Source organism: Diceros bicornis, chromosome 34 (assembly GCF_020826845.1).
Source record: "Diceros bicornis minor isolate mBicDic1 chromosome 34, mDicBic1.mat.cur, whole genome shotgun sequence".
NCBI classification, from domain to species: Eukaryota; Metazoa; Chordata; class Mammalia; order Perissodactyla; family Rhinocerotidae; genus Diceros; species Diceros bicornis.
The window spans coordinates 33,877,548-33,900,612 of NC_080773.1; the positions used below are offsets into that span (position 1 = coordinate 33,877,548).

Sequence of the window (23,065 nt, forward strand, 5' to 3'; positions counted from 1 at the left end):
GCAGGAGGGGGCTGCCCTGACCCGTCCACCCCCCACCAGGGGTAGGAAGTCTGACAGCCACCTTCACCCATGCACACTTGCCGTTTCTCTATGATCCATCTGGGGTCACTGTCCTCATAGTCAACCCCTCAGGTCGGCCACCTCCGCAAGAGATGCAGTCAGCCCTGTTCACCATTGGAGGGGGCTCCTGGAGCCAGCCTCATTCTCCCTCTCACCCTCTGTGACTTGGGGGTCTGCACCTGTCTGCCCCTTGCCCCTGCCCACAGCAGCTCCTGGGCAAGAAGGAAGGCTGGCTAACTAGAGTGCCCAGCCCCCAGCACAGCCTTCTCCTCAGAGCCTTGGAGCCCAAGTTGTAAAAGGATTCACTGAGGGAATGAAGCCAGCAGTTGGGACCTGACTCCAGGCATGTGGGAAGGAGGCCCCACAGGGAGCGGTTCCCATCACCAAAGCCCCTGAGTCACAGGGCCTGGAACAATCTGGGGTCCCTCTGTTCATGGCGATGACAGGGGCACCCACCTTGCTGGGTGGTCTGTGGATTTACTGGGGTCTGGCATAAAGAAGGAACACAGATGACAAACCCATGGCCCCTGGTGGTCCCCTCAGCTCCACCAGCAGAGGCTGACTCTGGTTTCCAAGGATGCTGGTGGACCAGCGTGCCTGCGGTGGGTGTGGGTGGACGAGGGCCTTGCAGTGGGCACAGAGCTGACAGTGGTGCCATGTGTGTTGAGTACAGGCCATCTATCAGCAGTTACTCTTATCATCATCCTCATGGGTGTCTCACTGAAACTGGATGACCTCCTGACTTCAACATGGCGTCCACTGCCCGCGAGCACCTTTCTGAAGCCCTGGAACCCAAGAACCTCATGAGCTCTCCTGTGGGCCCCCTGACACCTGATCATTTAGCTGGTTTCTAACCCTCCTAAGGGGCCAGCATCTGGCCCTGAACAGGCTTCTGTTTTGCTGGGTGCCCCTCCTTAGCCCCACACAACGCACCCCCATGAACGCTTTCTATGACTTGAGAAATATCTCACTAATGTCAAAATTAAATAAAAATCTGGTTGGATTAAAGATAAGAGCAGGATGTGAGTGAGGTGGGAGGAGGGGCCCTGTCTAATATAAGCCCCTGTGGGTGGATCTCACTCCAGAACTGAGCTGTCAGGACAAGCAGCTGGAGGCCAGAAGAGGACCTAGTGGAGGAGAGGTGAGCTCAGTCTTATGGGACTTCATTTTTACTTCTCAAAATTTCTACAAAAGGCAGAGATAAGAAAGCAAGGTCTCACACTTGAGTAACTCATTAATTCAGCAAGTGTTGTCTGAGGCCACCTCAATGCCAGCACAGTGTGTGCACCTAGGGACACGGGGACCTCTGATGGGAGCAGTGGGCAGAACTTAGATGTTCAGTACTCACGTTGGAGAAATAATATAGTCTTCCTCATCCTGAGTCACATCAGAGCTTGTCAGATTCTATGAGATGGTGAATGGAGTTTCAGCCGTGGAATTATTCCACCTCTCAAGTTCTCCTTCGGGTTTTTGCTACATGCAGGTTAGCCAGCTGGGGGAGGTGGTGGGTTTCTGGATGTAGACCAGCACTGTCCAGTAGAATAAAACGTGACCAACATATGCAATTATAAATTTATTTTCTAGTACCTACACTAAGTAAAATCAAACCTAATTTTATAGGGAAAATGTAATCATTTCTATATGTAAACAATTTTTCAAAGTTCTCAATGAAATAGTCTGTTCTCTTTTTCTCATTAATCTTCAAAATTGAGTCTGCATCCTATACTCAACACATTTTGATGTGGATAAGCCCAACTCACATGCTCAATAGCCACATGAGGCTGGTGGCCTCCATATTGGACAGCTCTGGTATAATATAGACCTTCTCACCAGCTAATGTAAGCCCAAAGATGAATCATGTCCTTCATTTAAATTAGCATTTTAAATATCAGAATTTCAGGGCTATGAGTCAGTTATATTTGTACTAATGTTTTATCTTCATTACCTAGTGGTAGTGATTGCAAATCGTTACTCATGTAAAGATGAAAGTGTCCCAAGGACTAATATCCATTCAATTCATGGAAATTCCAATATCATGCATATTTTTCCCTAGACAGTGGCCATGGCTGAACACTTTAAAGAAGCAAGCAGATATCTTGTCTGCATGACTTATCTTGAAAAACCCGTGTACCTGCAATGTGGGTATGTCTGCTGCCTCCAGTGCATCAATTCACTGCAGAAGGAGCCCCATGGGGAGGGTTTATTGTGCCTCTTCTGTTCCGTGATCTCTCAGAAGAAGGACATCAGCCTGGCAGCCAGCTGTGGGTGCTACTTTCAAAGGTCAAGGAGTTAGAGCCCCAGCTGAGAGCTGTTCTCCAGATGAACCCAAGGATGCAGAAGTTCCAAGGTAAGGCATCTGTACAACCTGCCCCAACCCATCAAGGGACATGGAAAAAGCAACTTTTCAAAAGCTCTACATTAAATAAGGGCATTTCCTTAATTCTAACACCTGAAGTTTTTATTCTGTCAAAGCAAAAGTTATTCTCACTTGTAAGTATAGATTACCATCTGTAGGTTTTAAGAAAATATAATATTTCGTTCATGCCCTAGACCTGTGCTATCCAATATTTCCAATAGCGACTAGTAGCTATTGATCACTTGAAACTTGGTTACTAAAACAAGTAGAAATCAGATTTTGGATATGCTGGATTAAGTAAAATATATCATTAAAATCCATTATACCTGATTCTTATTACTACTTTTTAAAATGTTTTTGTAAGAAAATTTAAAATACACAGGGGGCTCACATTGTGATTCTTAGGGTAACAATGGCCTAGAACAGTGAGTCTCAAATTTACATGTATCTAAATTCCTTGAGGATCTTGTTTAAATGCAGATTCTGATTCCTCGCACTGGGCTGGGCTGTGAATCAGGATTTCTGACAAGAGCTCTTGTGGTGCTGAGGCTGCTAGCTCATGGGCCACACTTTGAGTAGCAAGGACTTGCACCCACGAATCTGACCCACTCTGATGGTGAGGCTCAGGAATCTGCAAAGTTTAATAACATGTATACGTGGGAGAAACCCAGGAAAACTGATTACTTGCTGAAATGCCAAAGCCACCATCTTAAATAACATCTTCGGCTAAAGACAAAGGAAAATGTTGGGGGTTGTGGTTTTGGAAAGCAAAGGGGAAGCAGGCAACTCACATGGAGATGGAAAAGCAAGTATTTGGTGAGCAAATGTTTGCCTTTGAAAGACAATGTGACATGGGGAGGACATTGATCCAATGGGCCTGGCTGGGTTCCCCCCTGTCTACAACACCGAGTTCATATTACACTATAGTTATTTATGGGGATAGCTCCCTCCTGGAACAGGCGTTCTATCTGAAATTCTTTTAGACAGTTAGGGTGAAGGTAAAGTTTGTTTCCGAATGTTTTATTCTTAAGAAAAGTCAAGCCAAAGAGACACTTCTGAGGTGGCAGGTTCTGATCCCCCGCAGTGTGAAAATCTTTGGAACGGTTTTGAAAAAGTGAAAGAGCATGAAGGAAAATGCCCAATGGGAAATATGGTGAAGGGAGCCCCTGAGGCTCTTTGGAGCATCCTTTTCACTCCCATTACAACTTTTCTTCTAAACTTATTCTCCCACAGGGAACATAGAAAACTTTCTCTGCCTTCTGCTCAGCTGCTCATGGAGATCTTCTCAATAATTGCCAAGAGTTGTCACTAATCACCAAGGTGATTGAGGGTAATTTGCACAGGGGGTAAGATTTGCTCCTCACTGGAGACACACCAGACTCTCCATGCAGACAGTGTCACCCATATTGCAGGTGACATGATAATGGCACCTCTGTGGGGAGAGCAGGTCCAGGATATAACTGTCTCTATAACTGTCTCTATAACTGTCTCTATAACTAGCCCATCCTGATTGAAAAATAAAACTGGTATCAGGTGTGTGTTTTCCAGGTTGAGCCTCTCCAGTGGAATATGACAGCATATCCTTTGAGGAGAAGAAAGAGCGAGAATCCTTTTCCAATGTTGACTGTTTAAGAAGATTATTGATGTCATCACCAGCATATCTACCTTTTGCTCCAGGCCACGCTGAAGCCATCTCCATGTCTTTTCAGAAAGATGTCCTAAGAACTGTAGGGAAAGTGGCTGTGAAAACCACCTTTCTTTTACAGATTGGGGTTGGGGTTCTAGCCAATGTCATTTTCTTCTTCCATAATGTCTCTCCAATCTTGCTTGGCCACAGGCAGAGGTCCACACATATAATTCTCGCCCACATGGCTGTGGCCAATCTCTGGGTTCTTCTCTCCTCTGGGATTCCCCACACGATGGCAGCTTTTCTTTTGAGGAGCCCCTTGTCCAGTCTTGGGTGTAAATTTGCATATTACATACAAAGAGTGGCTCGCAGCACCACTGTGTGTTCCACCTGTGTCCCAAGCACCTATCAGTTCTTCACACTCGTCCCTGGGAGAGTGGACTGGATGATGCTCAGAAGAAGAGCTCCCAAAGTCGTTGGTCCTTCCTGTTGCATCTGCTGGATGTTAAGTTTCTCAATGAGCATCTATATTCCTGTGAAAATCACTGGTCCAAAGGATGGAGGAAATGATACTGACTCCAAAGGGGAGTGGTTCTGTTCATCCTCAAGTCCCGGTGCAAGAATTGTCATCCTGTGGTCATGTCCTGATACCATATTTATTTGCCTCATGATCTGGTCCAGTGGCTCCATGGTGCTTCTCCTGCACAGACACCACCAGAGAGTGCAGCATATTCACACCTCCAATGGCCACCACAAATGTCCCCCAGAGACCAGAGCCGCCCACACCATCCTGATGCTGGTGGCCACTTTTGTCATCTTCTACGTGTTGAATTCCAGTTTTACTTTGTACATCACTGCCTTTTTAGAACCTCGTATGTGGTTGATGCAGATCACTCATATTTTTACTTCGTGTTTCCTCACTTTTAGCCCCTTACTGCAGATCCTTAGGGATCCTAGAGCTCCTAGTTTCTGCTCTTTTTGTGTGTGTGTGTGAGGAAGATTGGCCCTGAGCTAACATCTACCAATCCTCCTCTTTTTCCTGAGGAAGACTGACCCTGAGCTGATATCCACGCCCATCTTCCTCTTCTTTATATGGGACGCTGCCACAGCATGGCTTGACAAGCGGTGCGTCGGTGTACGCCCGGGATCCGAACCGGTGAACCCTGTGCCGCCAAGCGGAGTGTGCGCATTTAACCGTTTGTGCCACCGGGCTGGCCCCGTAGTTTCTGCTCTTAAATAGTTAGAAATCACAGTTGAAGTGCAACTTCAATAATACCCGTAATTGCTCTATTCAGTAACGACTTACTGAGTATCATTTTTTTTTATTAAGGTATAATTGAAAGTAATATTAGTTTCAGGTGTATGACATAATGATTTGATATTTGTATATATTGCAAAATGATCACCACAATAAGTCTGGTTAGCATCCATCACCATACATAGTTACAATTTTTTTTCTTGTGATGTGGTCTTTTAAGTTTTATTTTCTGTGTAACTTTCAACTATGCAAAACATATTTGAAAATGGAATATTCACTGTACTCTCCATATTGTACCTTCCATCCCCATGACTTATTTATGTTTAACTGAAAGTTTGTACCTTTTGATGTTTGTACTCAGTACCAACATTTTACATAAAATCCTATGAACTTAGAAGGTCAATTTGATACTGATGCTGCACTGGGATATCTGAAAGTCAATCCATCAAATTATCAGCACAAACATTGAGGAATCCATTTTACCCCTTGACTCGTGAAGCTGTCTGAAATAAATTTCATTCTTCAAGAGTGTTTGAAGTGTTTCCACAAATTTTATCTCAATGTGGAGATAGCTAATACCTGACATACATTGGCACATAATCCAATATTGGTCTAGATAAATGTTACTGCAGAGTGGATGGAGATTTTATTTCATAGATGAAGATAAGAAACCTGGTAGATGGAGAATGTGTTGTTTTACACTATTTTGTATCTTTATTACACTCATATTTGTCCAATATGCTGTAGTGTTGCAGGGAAAATCAATGTTGTCCAATGGGTTGCTTCCTCTGGGTTTTCTTTACATGGTGGACCCTCAGTAAATTTGATTGATGGGATGGACGACATCATATTAAAGAGGGTGCAGAGCTGCCATCTTGGTATTTGTCACTTGAATGTTTAGTTTTCATCACTGAAGCACAGAAGCTGGGGACTTTGTTTTCTCTCTGTCCTATGTGCTTTTCTCACTCTTTGTTTTTCCTTTCGCCTTCTTTTGGAACAGTCTGGCATTTTTAATATTCCATATTTAAAGTTAACATTGTTAAGGTATAACTTCTTTTTAGCAGTTGTTGCAGCCATTATAAAATGGATTTCCAAAGTATTATATTCTAGTTCTAAGTACTGTTGACCTTTCCACAGAATATGTAGGAAGCTTACATTAGTATGATTCCGTATATCTTATAATGCTTTATGCTGTTATTTTTATAAATTTATATTCTACATATATTATTATATGCAATTAATGCTATTCTTTTGTTGTGATGAGCTGGTTGTCTCTTATGAAAATAAGAAATGAAAAGATAGATTATGCATGGATCTACATGATTGCCATTTCTGCTGCTTATAATATTTTTGTATTTGTGTTTTCTTCTGGTATAAAATCCCTTCATTGTGAAAAACTTTCTTCAACTTTTAAGACTGTAAGTTTGCTATGGATGACTCATTTTAGTGTTTATCTAAAAATATCTGAATTTTACTTTCAGTTTTTTTGTACTAAAGTGTACAAAATTATCTTTATTTGAAAAAAGGTAATAAAATGTGATCAATAATAAAATATATTTAGCAATATACAACCTTATTTTAAAAACTAAGGAATTTAATGCCTATGAATTATCTTTATTTTTAAAATAATTGGTTTGAAATAATTTCAAATATACCTTATTTCGTCCCTTATCCAGATACCGCAATTGGTAACATTTTACCACATTTGATTTATCAACTAAATTCTCTGTATTTTATCCTATTACCCCTAGTCTTTTTCCTTCTCAACCACTTGAGAGTGACGTGCGTACATGGTGCCCACCATCCTAAACTCACTAGTGTGATTTTTCCTACAACAAAGACCCAACACCCTCCTTCAGAACAACCATACTACCCTTTCATTTAGAAATATAGATAAAACCTACTCTCTATCCACAATTCCTGCTCAAATTTTCCAACTGATCTAAAACATCTCTTTTCTGTTTGTGGATCCCAACCTGGAACACGTATTGCATTGAGTTAGGCCTCTTCCTCTGCTCCAATTTCAAACTGTTCCTCTGTCATTTCTTCTCTTTCATATCCTCAACCTATAGAATAGGTTCTATAGAATGACCCTCCCCTGGGTCTCTCTGATGTTTCCTAATGACCAGACTCAGTTTACCCTTCCTTGGCAGAAGGATCTTGAACTCACTATCTCAAAGTCACTACTTCTACCTACTCGTGTTCATTTCAGCATTATTCACAATAACCAAGGCATGAAAACAACCTCAGTGTTCATCAATGGATGAATGGATAAAGAAAATGTGTATACATACAATGGAATATTATTCATCCATTAAAAAGAAGGAAGTCCCGCCTTTAGAAACAACATGTTTACTACACTAATTGAAATAAGTCAAACAGAGAAAGACAAATACTGTGTAATCTTACTTATATGCGGAATCTAAAAAAGTCTATCCCGTAAAACGGAGAGTGGAAGAGTGGTGTTAAGGACCTGGGGGGTGGGGAAAATGGGAAGGTGTTGATTAAAGTGCAGTAACTTCCTAGGATAAAGTGAATAAGTTGTGGGGATCTAATATATACCATGGTGACTATAATTAACAATACTGTATTGTATACTTGAAAGTCATTGAGAGAGTGGATCTTGAATAGTTTCACCACCCACCCACACACACACACACACACACACACACACAAAGATAATTATTTGAGAGGATGTAGGTGTTCACCTTTTGTGGTAATCATTTCACAATAAGTACATGTATGAAATCACCATGTTGTACACCTTAAACTTAAATATGTCATATTTCAATAATATTTCAATAAGGCTGGATGAAAAAGTAAAATAAGAAACCATGCTGTGCTCTTCTTTGGTGCTTCACACCAGGGGACATACTTGTCTACATGTCCCAACGGTGGTGATGTTCACCATGATGGCCTGGTCACCTTGGCTTAAAGAAAGGTATACAATTAATACAGATTATGTGCGCATGTGTACATGCATGTGTAATGCACTAAATCAAGCTGTCAGATTAGACCTACCAGACTCTCAGCCCAGGTTCACTGGATGCACCAAGTCCTCCTCACTCTCTCTCCCTTCCCTGTGCCTCTTACAATGGGTCATAGAGTCAGTGGTGGCCACGTTGGGTGGGAAAACAAAGCATATGTTTGGCACATATCCCAATCCACAATATGAACTGTGAAATTTGCCTTGCTCCATGAAGACTTGCATTTGGGATGGTAAAATCTGATCTAGATAATTTGTTCTTGACAATCCTCCTCAGAGTGTCAGACACAACGCAGCATCTTCTATTTAGCCAAGTCATGAGGAAGCTTATTGAAGTTATTGGTTGTTTATCCACAGAGCTCCTTTCTGAGGCTCAAGTTGGCTCCATGCTTGAGGTCACGTTAGGGCAAGCAGCCTGGGCCCTGACCTGTAGGGCATATCTAGTTGGAGATGGAGGCATCCACAAAGCCATTCATATCCATGAATCACTCTTCATTTGAACACTACCCCATGCAAGTCCTGGGGCCACGTTGTGGCCAAAAGTCGTTCCCGGCTGGTGCTCACATCCACCTCTCAGTACTGGTGAACTGAGGGGAGCCCAGTACACATAACACAAGCTGAGACTTTCAGCATCTCTTTGATATGCTCACATCTCACCATCCTCAAGTCATCATAAATGATATGAGTGTTGACTGCATCATGTCCGAGGTCATATCCAGTGCAGAAGGAAAGGAAGTATTTTCACAAATGGGCAGACCACATGGACCAAACAGTCTTGTTTCCTTTTAGCTGACTAATGACTGCTCTTTCTTCAACTGATAAAGCTTTTCCACAGAATTCTTTCCTGAATTCTCCAAATAGGACTAAATTCATGACCTATGTTAACACAGATGCTGTTTTACCATAGTTAACTAGCTAATTAGTAAATAGTTTTGAATGAAGGAAGGAAGGAATACAGAACATATGAAGCAGAATAATTTTTAAAATATTGAACTTTGTTTTTCCCTCTGTATTGCCTAAACATCCTTTCCCAAATCAACCTCTTTTCCACAAACTGGAACTACAGAGATTTTTTTGTTTCCCTACAAGTCTAAGAAAAAAGACAAGATTACGTCAGGTATGTCATGAGAAAATCAAGAACAGACTCACAGGTTGCTACCCCAGTCTGCAAGGAATGCCCTTCAGCTTTGGCATGGGGAGGAGAACATTTGAGGCTGCTGTTTCCTGAAAATCTTTCACCTTAACAACATAAAGAGTTTTCCTGAAAATCTTTCACCTTAACAACATAAAGAGTTAATGTGCCCCAATTACATACTTTTCCTATTGCAGACCAGTGAGCACACAGATATAAAGGTGATTTGTCGAATCCTAAAGGCATTTGAAAAGCAAGTTGGAATAAAAGACTAAAATCATCATTGGTCCTGAGCTGAGGTGGAAGAAGGGTCCAGATCCATGAGGGCGCTCAGTCCCCCTGCTGGGCCTGCCTGGCTGGAACGCCCATCCAGAGCAGAGCTGAGAAACTTAAGACATCAGAGAGCACACGATTTCCCATCTTTCTCATCAACAGAAGGTAGAAATAGAATAGAGAACACATAAGTAATTTTGAATATTTTAAGACACATTGAGAATAGGAAAATGAGTGGCTGGCCCGGTGGCATAGTTGTTAAATTCACAGGCTCTGCTTTGGCGGCCCAGGGTTCACAGGTTCGGATCCCAGGCGTGGACCTATGCACTGCTTATCCAGCCACGCTGTGGCAGGTGTCCCACATATAACGTAGAGGAAGGTAGGCATGGATGTTAGCCCAGGGCCAATCTTCCTCAGCAAAAAGAGGAGGATTGGCAATGGATGTTAGCTAAGGGCTAACCTTTCTCACCAAAAAAAAAAAAAAAAAAAAGAAAATGAAAAAGGTGAAATAAATTTAAATAACATATTTTACTTAAGCCAATGTATCCAAAATATTATCATTTCTGTGTGTATCAGCAGCCACATTTCAAATGTTCAATAGCCTCATGGAGCTAGTGGCTACCATATTGGATACCACAGTTATGGATCATTTCCATCACAGGAATTTGGATTGGACAGTGCCATCCAGAATACCCCAGGTTGTAATTTGATTTTTGAAAATCATGAAATAATCTACTTCTTCAACTTGGTATTAAAATTTAAATATATGCTCACCCTCCTAAAAGACACAGTCAGTCTGTGAAGATTGCATATGCATAGTTGCTATTCTGTCAGTAAAAGTTTAATTATGAATGGCAAAATTCTCCATCTGGATATCTCCTAACCAGTTTTTGGAACTCTTGGAACACTTTTTGAAACCAGGTTATTTAGAACTCACATCCCCTCCTTTGGGGTCCTCCTCTGCCTTCCACATGCTTGCACAGTGAGTTTGGCTCTGGGGCATGGCTCATATTGGAGAGTTCTTCTCCCCGGACATTATTCACACTCTGCCATGCCCTTTTAAGCCAATGTTATTTTGATTGAAATCTGGCTCAAAGTAGAATATTAAAACTTAAAAAGATATTATCTAGTTAACTGAAATATATTATGTTGACTTACAGTGGTTCTAATTTGAAGAATGATTTTGTGCCCACCAGTGAACGCTTGCCAATATCTGGAGACGTTTTTGGTTTTCACAACTTAGGGTAATGGGGATGATACTGGCATCTAGAGGGTAGAGACCACGAATGCCAAGAAACATCCTGCAACTCACAAGACAGCTCCCACGACAAAGACTCTTCCACCCCAAAATGTCAATAGTGCAAAGGTCAGCAGACACTTCCTTAGACCATGTCTATTAGGTCTGAGTAGGGGAATTGAGGGTTTTTCATGGGGTCTTTAATCCTACAGTAAGACATTAACATCTATCCAGAGGAAATATATGCCAATATCCAGTTGCTGACAGAAGGCATAAAAATCTTCTCATATTTAGATCAAGAAAAGGAGTAAAAGCTGCTAAGAAACTTTCTCTAAAGCCTCACTCATTTGGCAGGATCATTTATACCAAAGCCTTTTCCTCCATGATTTCAAAGATTATTTCCAGAAATTTGTTTACTTCTTGAGAAAATACTAGAAACTGTCCTAAAATCACCTGGAAGCAGGCGGGACAATAATCTTTCTTTTTAAAATTTTTTCCCCAAAAGTATAACAAAATTAAAAGATACACCAAATGTTTCAATCAATCATATCCTCTGCATTTTATCAAAGCCTAAAACTCATATTTTTAGATCTTAAAGAATCTATCATAGTTAAAGGAAAATGGGAATATTTAACATCGTTCAGTTGATTAAAGGTCCAGGATGAATGGTCCACAAATATATATAAAACAATATTAATGAAGTACAATGCCCAGAAATAATTTTATGTATAAATTATCTCCCTCAATTGAAAGCAACATTAATAAGTATTGGACATAAGAAAAGCTTTGTGAGGGGCTGGCCAGGTGGCGCAAGTGGTTAAGTGTGCGTGCTCCGCTGTTGCGGCCCCGGATTCACTGGTTTGGATCCTGGGCATGCACAGATGCACTGCTTGGCAAGCTATGCTGTAGTGGCATCCCATATAAAGTGGAGGAAGATGGGCACGGATGTTAGCCCAGGGCCGGTCTTCCTCAGAAAAAAAAAGAGGAGGATTGGCAGATGTTAGTACAGGGCTGATCTTCCTCACACACACAGAAAAAAGCTTTGCGAGCTATGAAAACCACAAAAATGGGAATGTCTAATAATGGAATTAATTTTTCACCTGATATAAAATCTTGCATAAAAATATAACAATTAGAAATCCTTACTTTTTAAACAACATTCTTAAAATTATCTGTACATAATAAAACAGATTTAAAAGCCCAACTGGGGGCATTTGTTAAAACAAAGGAATTCGTGGTGATTCTTCAGTGATGTTACCATCACTATCTAAATGGTTCAAAAAATTATTTAGGCAAATTAGTAATCAAAATCTAAAAGTGTAGTGGAGTGAAAGGGGGCTCATTCTGCTTGCCACAATCTGGTGCCAATCAATTGCAAATGAGCTGGTGGTTGAGAAAGGAAAGTTTATACGATTAGCTAGCAGAATCGGAAGATGGTGGACTACTGTCCTAAAGAACCATCTTACAATTATATGGAATCTTGAGGCAGTTATATAAGGGAAAGGATCAAGGGAGGGCGGGTTTAGAAATGTTGACCATCCGGTGTGAAGGACTTCCAGGCACCTCATTATCTCTGTCTTCTGTCGTTCATGATGTGTGCCAATGCAGAATTTTTCTTTCTGGAGGTCGTCATGTTCCTGGGGAACTCAGAGAACAAAGTTATTGTCTTATCACAGCTGGGAGATATATGTAAGCAAGAACTTACATAGAACTACCAAATTATGTATTTTGCAAAAGTGAGAGGTGCTTAATCATCTAGTCTATGTGCAGGCTAGAATGTATTCTCAGAGATTAGTGAGTCAGGGTCATATATTGTTACAATATTGCTTCCTTTCCCTAAGATGGTTTCCTTCATGCTAACTTAAGATCTAGCTGTTACAAAAGGATTGGATTTTACTATTGACAGGTAATATTTTTTTGATTTTCTTTTCCCGAGAGGACCTTGTGCCAGAGATAAAGTGAAAGCAATTCAAGCTTTTCTTCAGAGTTTTCCTTAGAATTTCAGGCTTCTAAGTCCTTTCAAATGTAAAAATATTGTAAGAATGAGATTTTATTTAAGGATAAGATATTATTTAAGATCATTATGTTATTTGAGAAGAGTCACATAAAGCTACTGGAGACATACAATACATGTTACATTACAGAAATTTGTACTTTCAGTAAAATCAGAGAGACATGGCGTCCTGACACCTGGAGGAGCTGAACGTCAAGATGACTCCACAGATTGAAGACATCATGACCTTGAACAGAGCCTGGAGGGAGAGCAGAGCAGCTCCAGTCACAGGAGCCTCGGGTTCCATGACATCCTGCAGGAGTGGAGGGAGAGAATCTGTCCCCACTAGATGGGATATTGAAATGTGGGGTCCCTCAAACATAGGAGACTCAAGGCACAGGACAGCCAATGACAGTGAGCAGGGAGAGTGCACCACTGCCCAGGGGAAGGCAGGCAGCTCTTCTGTATCCAAAGTTCCAGCTGGAATAAAATACTACAGGTAACCAAGACCCAAGGTCAGCCTCTCCAGTGGGCTGGGAAACCTAACTTGCTCTTTTATTTTCCTTAATGGAAGAATTCCTAACCCAAGAAGATATTACCAAAAATGCCTTTCCAGGCTGACAATATTTCAGGGGAACCCAATAGAGGCAGATCAAACCACAGGAGTTGGCTTTTTCCACCACAGGGGTCACCTGGTGTTCTCAAAGAGAATGTAAGCGCTGCCCATGATCAGCTCACAACAAACAAATGGAAAACTCAATATGAATCAATCCTTCATGAGCAAAAATCAGTGAAACCACAAACAGGAGAATACCTACTGCCAGAAATGTGAACACCTTCTAGAAGAACTTGTAAAATAAATTATTGTAAAGTTTATTAGAATAATAAGAAATAAAAATGCCATACAACTATATGTGTGCTGTTTCAATTAACCTTAAGGAGACAAAAGGACTTGAGAGCTGGAAATGAGAATCTGCTTGGATGTGAAAGGACAGGAGTATCCAGCAAACAGCACAAAGCATGGCTGTGGAACGATTAAATGGAAGCCTATTTAACATAATCACCTAAGTCAAATCTCACTCCATCCACCTCACACCAATCCCCACCATCTCCTAATTTTTTATTCCACTCCCTAAACTGTGTTCACCAATGAGTCATCTAAAACCATGAGGAACATTTTTGAACATGTTTTAAAAGAAATTTATCTCATTTTACATATGTTGTGACATAAAGGAAATGGTAATATTATAAAAATATATTTTATCTTTGATCCTGTAACTAACCAAAACCAGGACCTTCACAGGCTGAATGATTGTCAGAGGACATTTTTGAGATTTATTTACCAACTTCTGAGCAAAGATCATCACATTTGTGGAGAAAACACTCTTGAAGAAGTGACTATGGTCTAGTGAGTGTGATATTAGGACAGACTTCTGAGAAGGTTTAATTGATTTTCTTCATCAAAATGGGAGGTTTTACTTTCATGATCAAAAACTATTTGAAATTGGTCTCGTTCCTTTTATAAGGACTAACAGTGATGACAATTTGTTTTTTTTTAAATTTCAATCTTAAATTCAATTCTTATCATCAACAGACATAACATTCAGGATCTAAACTAGAGTGATAATATGGTGATGTTTTTTACATATTAGTTTAAAAATGACACTCTCAAGATCCAACTATCCTCTTTGTCTGTGTTAATCTCTCTATGACTGAGAAAAATCTCACTAATGTAGAAATTAAATCAATATCTGACTATGTTAAAGAGGAGAGGTGGGATACAAGTGAGGTGGGAGGAGGGACCCTGTCTAATAAAAGCCCCTGTGGGTGGATCTCACTCCAGAACTGAGTTGTCAGGATAAGCAGCTGGAGGCCAGAAGAGGACCTAGGGGAGGACAGGTGAGCTCAACCTTATGGGAAAGTGTTTTTCTTTTCAATTTCTCCAAAGGCAGATATAAGAAAGCAAGGTCTCAGACTTCGGTAAGTTATGAAGTCAGCAAGTGCTGTCTAAAGCTAACAGAATGCCAGGAACAGTGTGTGCACCTAGGGACACAGGGAGCACTTGCAGTGTCCATGCCACTCCCAATAACAACTTTCACTCTGAACTTATTCTCCCACAGGGAACATAGAAAACTTTCTCCACCTTCTGCTCAGCTGCTCATGGAGATCTTCTCAATAATCATCAAGAGTTTCCACTAATCACCAGAAGTGGCTGAAGGTGACTTGCACAGGGGATAAGATTTGCTCCTCATTGGAGATGCCCCAGACTCTCCATGCAGACAGTGTCACCCATGCTGCAGGTGACATGATAATGGCACCTCTGTGGGGAGAACAGGTCCAGGAACCCTGTCTCTATAACTGTGGCCCATCCTGATTGACACATCCCTGCACAGAGCTCTGGAGCAAAGACCAGCCAGGTGAGTGCTTCCTTTTGTTCAGTCTCAGGGCAGAGAACAGGAGAGAGGGGTCTCCAGCAGGAGAGGAAGTCAGAGCTGTGGTTGTGCACTAACATTGGGCAGGACAGGCGCTGATCCCGCCTTGTCCAGAGCTGCCCACTCATGCCCTGGCTGGGCAGGTGGAAGGTGGGAATGTGTTGGGGTGTGTTTCAGAGAGGGACTAGTGTCATGAAGTTCGCTGAAAATCCTTGTGCCCTGGAGTCCCTGACGAAGAGAGAAAGAGGGACAGTTCCCCTTGGAATCTGTGCCGAGCCTTGTAAGTCCAGAGCCACTGAGCTCGTCAACCATGTACACAGGAGTCTACCCATTTTCTCAGACCTAACAGACTGGGGTTCATTGTGAATATAGCAGGACAAATTGGTTTGCAGAGTTTGGGCTGTGACTTAAAAATCCTGAAACATGAAATAAGATCCAGTGACAGAGAAACACCCATGTACAAACAGTGATACACAGAGAGAAAAAGTCTGCCTTCTAAGGACATACACATTTTTCCTTTTTCAAATCCCACTTCATTAGGATGCAGTCATCTCCATAATTTCTGCCAAGATATTGTGTGTCAGTCTTCTGTGTGTTGTTTGTGTTGTGAGTGTAAGTGTTGCTCAGAATTTTATCTGAGTGGAAAAACAGCCCTCCGTCCATCCTTAACCTGAGGCAGCAGGGGAGAGAAAAAAGAATTTGTAGTGACATGTAGTCCTGTTAATTTTCATGTCTGCCAAAATGGTGTGGGTGTTGGAAAATAAACATTGTACACATTTTGTGTGTGTGTGAGGCAGATCAGCCCTGAGCTAACATCTGCCAATCCTTCTCTTTTTTTACTGAGGAAGACTGGCCCTGGGCTAACATCCATGCTCATCTTCCTCTACTTTATATGGGATGCCGCCACAGCATGGCTCGACAAGCGGTGAGTCGGTGCACGCCCGGGATCCGAATCTGCGAACCCCGGGCTGCTGCAGCGGAGTGCGCGCACTTAACAGCTTGCGCCACCGGGCCGGCCCCCACTGTACACATTTTTTTATTGGAATTATGAATTAAAACAATACCCTCTGTGGTAATTCACTAGTGCATTTTACACTTGGAAGTACGATGGAATGTACATTGGGCCAAGCTATGATCAGAATGTCTGTGTCCCCACAAAATTCCTACTTCGAATCTGTAACCCCCAAAGACAATTAAAAGATGGGCCTTTAGGAGATGCTGAGGTCATGAGGGTGGAGCCCTCCTGAATGGGATAAGTGTGTGTAAAACAGGATTCAAAGAGATCCCTTGCCCCTTTCCACCACTTGAGGACAGTGAGAAGGTTTTGGCCATAAACCAGGAAGGGGATCCTCCCCAGAAAGTGACCATACTACAGCCTTAATCCTGGACTTCCAGCCTCCAGAAATGTAAGCAATAAATTTCTTTTGTTAATAAGCCACGTCAGTGATATTTTTTATAGCAGCCAGGACAGGCTAAGACAGGCCAAAATTGAAAAAGACTCCAAAAAGTAGTAATGGCTGGGTTCAAGATGCCATCAGAGGCAATTTCTGAGAGAAGGTTTAGTGATTCTACACTGGAAACAAAGTCCTTCCACCTTCCCCAACTCTCACTGTACCCTCCATCCAGGTCCTATTCCGACTCCTTTGTCTGTCGCCGTGGGCACACGATGAATTGTGTTACCTGGACTTTCTCCTTCTCTCCCAGGAGGTCTACAAACCAGCTCTGATTTCTGTGCTCACCTGTGATGAGTGACACACTCCTCTGCTGTTTTAGCATCAGAATTAATTCTGGCTCCTTCCCCTGTATTGTATGCATTTTCAGTCACAGCAGTTACAAAGCCCTAGAAGGTACGAGGAAGCCAGGGGAGCAAAAAGTGCTTAGGCACGAGGTAGACACAACTGCCTCTCAGTTTTGTTTAGTGAAAGCAGAGCTGAGTCATCAGAAGACTGGTTGGAAAATAGGGCTCCTGGTCTCCTTTTTTCCCAATGTTTTTCACCAGCTTGTCCAAATGCATGGAGAGTGACCTGCCCTGGGTTGTCCCTCCACACCTGTTGGTGAAGAGAGGTTCCTGAGGGGTGAAAGGCACTGGGATGTGCATTCCTGTAACAGCACAGAGCAGTTTCTGTGGTTTGGCTTCTGACTCTGGGTGTGGTGGTGCCCCCATGTTTGACTGTGTGGGGCTGGTGGTCATCCTCTCTGTGGGGGCAAGTGTGTCCTTCTGCATTCTGCCTGATGATTGTTGGTATAAGGGAGGCACCTCACTTGTGGGGTTGATCTCTGTGTGCCCCATGGGAAGTACAACCTGTAGGTCTGACCATATCACCCACCTCAGTAAACCTTCAGCCCCATATGAAGGAGGCCATAGGCCATGTTTGTGGGAGGAGTGGTTCAAGGGGATGAGGGGACCTGCATGCACTAGGAGCCACTGAAGGTGTGATTTAGGGAGCACTGGGTGTGGTTCTAGGGGGGTCATATGAGAATGTATGAACTATGAGAATCATATCAGCTCTTTTGCCAATAAACAAGGTTCTCTGGGATTCACTGGGGCTAGGGTAAAGCTTAACAAACTGGAGAACCATGCCCTTATATGGGTAATTGTTACTCAAAGGAGAGATCAGAATAATTACAATTTCTCATAGTACCTGTCTCATAGTACAGGTTCATCAAAGTAAGTTTTTGCCTGTTCCCTCCTCAGGGAGGGATAGCTGTGTGAAATAGATGACGGAGAGGGTGGGACTTTCAAAGAGCACACTAGTGACATCATTTCAGCCCACAATGATATGTGGGCTCAGATGACAAAATATGTGAGGACCTGTTCCTACAAGCACATGCACACACACAGTCATACACACACACAGGTGCAATCACACAAACACACATTGGCACCAGATACACTTTTTCCATAATTTTATTGACTTTGGATATGGAACCATTAAAGTGAATATTGGTGAGTGAGTGTTTTGGACTCCAGGGACGCATAGAAATAGAGAGAAGGGCACCATCCCCAGCTCCATCCATAACAACATGTTTACTGTGGTTGGCGATGGTGAAGGTGTAGCAGTGGGTGATGCTCACAGGAGCTCACTGAGCCAGACATGATAATGGACTGAGGATCTATCAGCTGATGATGAGATCACTTCTTTGTCCTCATGTAGCTTTCAATGTATTAGGAAGAGAGAAGATGAGGAGGAAGAAACAAACAAAAGGTATGAATTTCATTTTCAGATGAAGGAAGGGAATGAAGTCTGGTGAATGAGGGTGATTTAAGGTGTCTGTGAGCAGCTGACATTCAAGTGGAGCTGGGGTGTGAGAAGGAGCAAGCAGGTGAAGTGGTGGGAATTCCATGAAGAGAGAAGAATACGGATTCCTGTGTGAAGCAGAAATGTGTTTCTTATGCTTTCAACGGACATAAAGTTAGGGTGGCTCATTTAGTGAGTAAAGAAAAAGTTGTATTTGTAACTTTGGACTTTGGTTTCCAATTCATATATCCATTCTGTACCTGATAATGGCTTCTGAATCCTATGATTTAATTAAGGATTATTTTGCCTACGAGGAATGCACACCTTATACTACAGTAAGTCAATATTTGCTTTGTATTCCACAAAACCCTCTTCTTCACTCACAAGGGCCTGATCAAACTTTATTTATTTATTTATTTATTGTGAGGAAGATCAGCCCTGAGCTAACATCCGATGCCAATCCTCCTCTTTTTATACTGAGGAAGATTGGCCCTGGGCTAACATCCGTGCCCATCTTCCTCTACTTTATATGGGACACCTGCCACAGCATGGCTTGACAAGCGGCGCGTTAGTGCACGCCTGGGATCTGAACCAGCGAACCCTGGGCCGCTGCAGCGGAGCTCGCGCACTTAACCTCTTGCGCCACCGGGTCGGCCCCAAACCTTATTTTAATAGAACACCTACGTGGGCTGTGGGTTACTTTGAGCTGAGGGAACTAGACTGATGCTTATTTGTAAAATTCAGAAGGAAGCAAAGTGTCAGACAAACTGTGGGCACTCAGATGTAACAAAGACTAAAAACAATCTGTCTGAGCATGCAGTCTAATGAGCAGAGTGTTTAATTTTTTGTGTGGACTGAGGGCAGGAGACTGCTCAGGAGAAGCTGTGCGGGACCTGACCTCAAAGTCTTATGAGTTAAGGTCTGGGGAATTATTGAGATTTAGACTACGGTGCTCCCGGGGGATCTTTCCTATAAAGAATAGAACATCTCAGTACATTGTACAGTCGACTTGGTATTCAGAGCACGGCTGGTTTTTTAAAAGGAATTTTGTATCCAGCAACTCTGAAGAATTACTTTATGAGTTCTCAAATATGGACAAGAGATTCTCGTGCAATTGTATGAAAATTAGTTAGATAAGCTCATAATTTCAACAGTATATTTGCTTCCATTTCACTATCAGAAGTGACCATAAGGATTGGTATTAATTCTTCTGTAAACGTTTGGTAGAATCACCAGTAAAGCCATCTAGTCATGGGACTTTTATTTGTCAGGATGTATTTATTACTGATTCAATCTCCTTACTAGTAACTGGTGAGTTCAGATTTTCTATTTCTTCATGATTCAGTCTTGGTAGGTTCTAGGAAATTATCCATTTTTTCTAGGTTTCCTAATTTGTTGGTGTATTATTGTTTATAGTAGTTTCTTATGACCCTTAGTGTTTCCAGGGTGTCATTTGTAATGTCTCTTCTTTTGTTCCTGATTTTATTTATTTGAGTCTTCTCTTTTATTTTCTTAATCCAGTTAGTTTTTTCAATTTAGTTTCTCTTTTCAAAAAACTGTCTTTTAGTTTCATTGATCCTTTCTCTTGTATTCCTAGTCTCTATTTCATTTATTTTTGCTCTGATCCTTCTTATTTCTTTCCTTTTACTAATTTTGAGATTAGTTTCTTCTTCTTTATAGTTCCTTGAGGTGTAAAGTTTAGTTTGTTTATTTGATACTTTTCTTTTTTGTTAATATAGATGCTTATTGCTATAAACTTCCCTCTTAGAACCTCCTGCCGAATCTCATAAGTTTTGATATGCTGTGTTTCCATTTTCATTTGTCTCAAGATATTTTTATTTTCCTTTTGATTTCTTCTTTGACTCATTGGCTGTTCAAGAGCATGTTGTTTGTTCTCCACATGTTAGTCAATTTTCCAGTTTTCCTCTTACAATTGATTTCCAGTTTCATACCACTGTGGTCAGAACAGATGACTGATAGGAATTCATTCTTCTTAAATGTGAATTCAAGACTGAATTCAATCTTCTTACGTGTGTTAAGACTTGTTTTGTGGCCTAACATATGATCTGTTCTGGAGAAGGGTCCACATGTGCTTGAGAAGAATGTGTATTCTGCTGCTGTTGGATGGAACCATCTGCATATGTCTACTAAGTCCATCTGGTCTAAGCTGTAGTTTAAGTCCAATGATTCCTTGTTGATTTTGTGTCTGATCTATCCATTGCTGAAAGTGTGCTATTACTGTCCCTTATTATTGTTGTATACTGTCTATTTCTCCCTTGAGATTTGTTAATATTTGCTTAATATATTTAGGGGCTACAATGTTGGGTTTATAAATATTTACAATTATACTATCCTCTTGATGTATTGACTCCTTTATCATTATATAATAACCTTCCTGTCTCTTGTTACAGTTTTTGGTTTAAAGTCTATTTTGTCTGATATAAGTACAGCTATCCCTACTCTCATTTTATTTCCATTTGCATGGAATATCTTTTATTCCATCTCTTCACTTTTAGTCTATGTGTGACTGTGAAAACTGCTTTTTTTGTTTGATATGGTCCTGTGGGACTCATGAATGCTGAGTGCCACTGAGTGTTGGGGCTGGATGATGAGATGAAGGCCCATCCCTTAGGTGGAAGCTGCAAAGACTGGGGCATTAGACGTGTGGACAAGCTCCTTCCAGAGAGAGGCTGTAAACTTGATTTTATTTTTATACTGAGCTAGAGGGAGAATGTGGGGAAAGTGCCCACTTGATCTTTTAGGCTCCTGGGAGCATCCAACTCAGTAGATAGATGCAGGCTGATTAGAAACCAGACTATTGGTCATAAGCTGGTAAAGTATGTAGTCAAACTCCTTCCAGGGATAAACTAGGTGATTAGTGTTTTTCCCTGTTCCCTCTGCATTGAGGCTGGAGGTACAGCCACGGGGAGTGCCAGAAGGCCCATTTGACCACTACCTTTTATTTCCCACAATCCTGTGGGACTCATGAATGTCAATTCCCATTGGCTCTTGGAGCTAGGTGATTTGGGGGCTGATCCTCTGGTGGCAGCCTTAAAGGGTGGGGTGCTATATGTGTGACACAAGTCCTCACGTCTCATGTTGAAGCAGGGAGTTGGGAGTTTTATCTTGATTGTAAGGTTCTGTACTCAAGATGGGGATCATGGTGAGAATGTGTCTCAGCCTTTCCTATCCATTTCAATGTGGGTATTTTCTCAGACTCCTGATGCGTACAAGTCAGTCAAATAGCTTCTAGATATCTCTCACAGGAAGTTGATACCCATGTAGGTATATTCAGTATGTCCATGGAGGAAGGAAAGTCAGGAGCCTCCTATGTCACCATCTTAGCGATGCCATTCAATACGTTCTTATAATAGGCAGAATGACCAGGAATACCAAGGGAGGTACAGTGCTTTTTTATCTTTGTCCTGTCATTTACTTATATACTCAGTATGTATTATTTAACACTTATTCTGTGTCAACCACGTTGTTGAATAAGACAGACATGGTTCCTAAGTTCATGGACCTTACATTCTGATGGAGAATCAGAATATAAAATGAAATAGAAATAAATACGAAATAACAATGGTGAAAAGTCCAATTATTGTCAGGTGTATGTTCTCCAGGTTGAGCCTCTCCAGTGGAGTATCACAGCATCTCACTTCTCAGGAGAAGAAAGGGAGAGAATCCTTTTCCAATGTTGGTTTCATAAGAAGATGGTTGATGTCATCACAGGCATAAACTTTTGCTCCAGCCCACTCTGAAGCCATGTCCATGTCTTTTCAGAAAGATGTTCTAAAAACCATAGGGGAATTGGCTGCAAACACCATCTTTCCTTTCCAGGTGGGGCTTGGGGTTCTGGCCAATGTCATTCTCTTCTTCCATAATGTCTCTCCAATCTTGCTTGGTCACAGGCAGAGGTCCACAGAGGAAATTCTCACACACATGGCTGTGGCCAATCTCTTGGTTATTCTCTCTTCTGGGATTCCCCATGCAATGGCAGCTTTTGTTTTGAGGAATCTTCTGTCCACTTTTGGGTGTAGATTTGCGTATTATATAAACAGAGTTGCTTGCAGGACCACCCTGTGCTCCACCTGTGTCCTGAGCACCTATCAGTTCTTCACTCTCATCCCTGAGAGAGTGGAGTGGATGATGCTCAGAAGAAGAGCCCCCAAGGTCATTGTTTCTTCCTGTTGTACCTGCTGGATATTTAGTTTCTTAATGAATATCTATATTCCCATGAAAATCACTGGTCCTCAGGACACAGGAAATAATACTGACTCCCAAGGGAAGTAATTCTGTTCCACCTCAAGTTCTACTGCAAGCATTGTCATCTTGTGGTCCATCTCTGATGCCATGTTCATTGGCTTCCTGGGCTGGTCCAGTGGTTCCATGGTGCTTCTCCTGCACAGACACCACCAGAGAGTGCAGCATGTTCACGCCCCCAATGGCTACCACAGATGCCCCCCACAGAT

At 41.8% G+C, this 23,065-nt stretch overlaps 1 pseudogene; it reads left to right on the forward strand.

The window, feature by feature from the left end:
* The first annotated feature begins 2,122 nt into the window (after window positions 1-2,122).
* Window positions 2,123-23,065, forward strand: part of LOC131397725 (ret finger protein-like 4A) — a 95,566-nt pseudogene continuing 74,623 nt past the window's right edge.